The 4104-nt window shown below is 32.3% G+C and overlaps 3 non-coding genes across 3 annotated transcripts; 2 read left to right on the plus strand and 1 right to left on the minus strand.

Annotated features, from left to right (window-relative positions):
- The first annotated feature begins 187 nt into the window (after positions 1-187).
- TRNAY-GUA (transfer RNA tyrosine (anticodon GUA)) lies at positions 188-271 on the plus strand. The gene has a single exon. It is a non-coding gene; the product is annotated as a tRNA-Tyr (tRNA).
- Positions 272-588: 317 nt separating this feature from the next.
- TRNAD-GUC (transfer RNA aspartic acid (anticodon GUC)) lies at positions 589-662 on the plus strand. Its single transcript has one exon. It is a non-coding gene; the product is annotated as a tRNA-Asp (tRNA).
- Positions 663-3743: 3081 nt separating this feature from the next.
- TRNAC-GCA (transfer RNA cysteine (anticodon GCA)) lies at positions 3744-3815 on the minus strand. Its single transcript has one exon. It is a non-coding gene; the product is annotated as a tRNA-Cys (tRNA).
- Positions 3816-4104: the final 289 nt, after the last annotated feature.

The following is a 4104-nucleotide window of genomic DNA, read 5'->3' on the forward strand; positions in this document are numbered from 1 at the left end:
ATTTCAAAAAACTATTCATACTATGATCATAGTATGATGGCAGTCGGGCAAGTATGCCCCCATCGTCTAGTGGTCCAGGACATCTCTCTTTCAAGGAGGCAGCGGGGATTCGACTTCCCCTGGGGGTAGGGTACTACGAAAGGAAGTTGATCATGGATTATCAACAAGCTTGGAATTGATTCTTCCCGGGTCGATGCCCGAGCGGTTAATGGGGACGGACTGTAAATTCGTTGGCAATATGTCTACGCTGGTTCAAATCCAGCTCGGCCCAATATATCGCGTATCCACCATAAAATGATATAACCTATTTGTCCTTCTACAGAAATACTTGACTTGATATGAAAGAATAAAAAAAAAAACTCTTTTTTTATTCATTGACAGATTGATAATCAATCAATTTTACAATAACGAAAAAATAAATATTAATCCATGCTTCTCACACTAAAGTCCATGTCTCCGCGCATATCAATCTATTACTTTATTACTCGCGTCTCTGTCTGGTAGAATATGACAATTCGAATCAAAAATCACATAGAAAGGTTTGAAGGAAATTAAATCAACAACATATGTTGTACACTTTATTTCCCTGGGATTGTAGTTCAATTGGTCAGAGCACCGCCCTGTCAAGGCGGAAGCTGCGGGTTCGAGTCCCGTCAGTCCCGATGGATCCAAATCCAATAAAAAAAAAATACATCAATTAATCTCTTCCTTTCCTGTGAAAGAGAGAACAAATAACATAACTGAATTTTATTCCAAACGGGATCTCTCTTATTTTTTTTCCACATTTTTCAACAAAAAAATATGGGAATTTTGATTTCTTCAACGAGTACTAATTGATGGGAGAAAGACATATGTGCCATATGTGAATTACCACAATTATTGGTAGCATCATATTCAGGATTCGAAGGCGTACTGGGTCTAGTTGATTACGCCCGATTTTTCTAATGAAATAGAGTACTATACGTTTCCGGAAAGCACATACATAAAGGGAATTTGGACGATACAAAATAAAGTTTACATAGTAAACTTTGATCTAATTTTTCGTCTGAAAGCAAAATATATCCGTTCTGGCTCCGATTTTTTGTAACCTCAATTAGTAAATTCAATTACTAATTTGAATTTGAAATAATCTATCTTATTAAAATTTAACACTTAACTTTTGATATATACGTCCCACTACTAATTCAAGGAAAGAGGATATTAATACAAACAAGGATCCCATCTATCTCTCTTAGTGAGGTAATTAAGAATTTTTGAAAGTTTAAGTTTCGTTTTTATTTCTTTTTTTTAAGAAGATTTTATAAGTACAAAAAAAGAAGGAAGGAGTTTAGTTCGAACCTACCTCCTTTTCCTTTTTTGAATTTCGCTGCTATTCTTTGCTTGAGTTTGTTTATAAACAATGTAAGGGTAAAGGTAGTCTGATGAGACTTCATCAGATGATTGCATTGAATAAGAGGGCAGTAGATTATAGAAAAGAAAGAATGCAAAAAATTATAAATAAAAAAAAGTAACGAAATTCTTGATTGCATCAGGAATCCCATTTTGTTTAAATTCGGTATGGATAAAAGATCTTCCTATGTTATACTATTCAATTCTCGACGATGAATCGATTTGATAGCTCCGATATTGTTATTCATGATATTTTAATACGATTCGATATCATCGAGATGCAACGCATCCCCTTGAATTTACAAGCGAAACATTTATCATCTCTATGGGATTAAATCCCGAGTTATTGCGAATAAAAAATGAAACGATGATATTATGGAAGTAAATATTCTCGCATTTATTGCTACTGCACTGTTCATTCTAGTTCCGACCGCCTTTTTACTTATAATATACGTAAAAACAATCAGTCAAAGTGATTAATTTGAATTAACCTTGACGTTTTAGTTCTTATCAATGATTGAAGATAAGAAAAATGAAAAGCATTAAAATTTCGCGTCTTAAATGAAATTGGCGGACTAGAATTATCAGTATTCTACGAGAGAAGTATTCGATAAGATCCGATAGTATGGTAGAAAGAAATATATGAATCCTTCTACCATACTATCTATTATTGTTATTGAAGTGTATAAATATAAAATTGTACTCTATAAAAATAGAGGTTGAATATCGATCAATTTGAATATAGATGAATATACAATATATATCTTTCTATTTATATATAGATATCATATCAATTACATATATGTAATATTAATCTAATATACATAGTGGCCCAATTCTATTTCTTTGCTTCATAATTCATGTTGATTAGAATGAATCTGAAATCAAATAATCGAAAGGCCACTAATTTTTTTTTAGCATTCGAAAGAAGTAATTGATTGAGCAGTTGACAGATGATCCAGGAGTTCGGTTCCATGGGAACTTTTTATCTTCGGATTTCGAAAAGAATTAGCAAACCCCATTTTTATTTAACGTTTGAAGCATGATATGAAATGAGTTCCCTAAAACAAGAAAAAATCCTATTTTGAAAATAACTAAAATACTAATAATAATAAATAAAAGAAGTGGTAAGCACGTAATATGTGGGTGGCTACCCCGAGGTACTATCTTATTATGAGGTAGTATATTATTATGCGTAGTATCTCATTGGACAACCACTATGTCTATGTTCTTTCGTGTTGAAAGTATGGATCCACTTAAAAACTTATAATCCGAACTCTTTTTTTTTTTACTTTTCAAAATAAAAGAAAAAAAGTTTTGCAGAACGATCTATAAAATAAACCAAAAACAATACAGTTTTATTTTTCAATTAGTAGTACTTCTAGAGTCCACTTCTTCCCCATACTACGAGGGAAAGAGAAAATGTAAAGACTACCATTAAAGCAGCCCAAGCGAGACTTACCATATCCATGTGAATTATGTCCCCTATCTCTATGAATATAAAAGAATTATTCCATTATTGCTCACTAATAATTATTATTCACTAATAATAGTGGAATCACTAGCGCATAGTCAAAAAGAGATTCGGGCACAACACCATTGATGAAACAATACAAAAAATCGAATTATCCCAAGTTATTATATGATTTCTAGTATAATCGAAAAAATTCAGTACAAATAAATAAAAGAGGCAGAAAAACTCTTGGAAGTATCAAAAGAATGTTAGTAACATGTAGGAATAATAAGACCTAGTCTTTCTTTTGTTGTCCTGCATTTCATTACATTAAGTAAAAAGTCTCAAAATAGAGAATCAAGATAGTATCTATCACATAACCCTACTATTATTCCTTTCTCATTTGATCTAATCTTTACTGTCCCCCCGATTGTTTCATAGAGACAATCGGAAGATGGGATGGCCTATTACATGCGTGGTTAGAGCTTATCGAAAAGAAATAAGTTCTTTTTTTAAGATTAAAATAAAAAAAAAAGCCAATTATTCATTCAATATAATATTGATTGAATGCTCGAGTACTCAGATACTTTCATGAGTCCGTATATCAAGTATCTTCCTCCTTTCCGTAAGGAAAAATGAAATTATATTCCCTAATTCAAGACCCAATGAGTAGACACTACATTAGTAGTCGAAGGGCTATCATCTCAAGATTTAACGATTATTTTTCATTACTCTACTAAATTCTGGAAACGAAACCTATACGCAAGGATTTATAACATTTTAGAGAACCCCAACGATGCTTAGAATCAAGCAAATCTAAAGATGCTTTTCTTCTAAAAAAAATGATAAAGTTATATCAGCAAAACAGAAGAGGGTATTTTGATTCTTTTGTTTGTTGCTGAGGCGACACCCGGATTTGAACTGGGGAAAAAGGGATTTGCAGTCCCCCGCCTTACCGCTCGGCCATGCCGCCAAAACGATACAAAATATTGGATTGGCTCTATCTCTTAGATAGATAGTATCTTACAACACACAATATCTAAAACGAAAAACCGCAAAACTTTGCTTTTTCTATTGAAAAAAAAATGTGGATTTTCATTCACAAAAGCAAAAAATCAGGACAAATGGGAACCGTTAACTTTAACTATTGACTGTGAATTCATAAATGATTCTTGGATTGAAATTGCAAATTCGGTTTCCCTAATGATATAAGAAAACAATCCAAAAATGGATACCTTACCTAAATAAATAAAAATTGATAG

The sequence above is a fragment of the Cucumis melo genome, unplaced genomic scaffold (assembly GCF_025177605.1).
Source record: "Cucumis melo cultivar AY unplaced genomic scaffold, USDA_Cmelo_AY_1.0 utg001979l, whole genome shotgun sequence".
NCBI classification, from domain to species: domain Eukaryota; kingdom Viridiplantae; phylum Streptophyta; class Magnoliopsida; order Cucurbitales; family Cucurbitaceae; genus Cucumis; species Cucumis melo.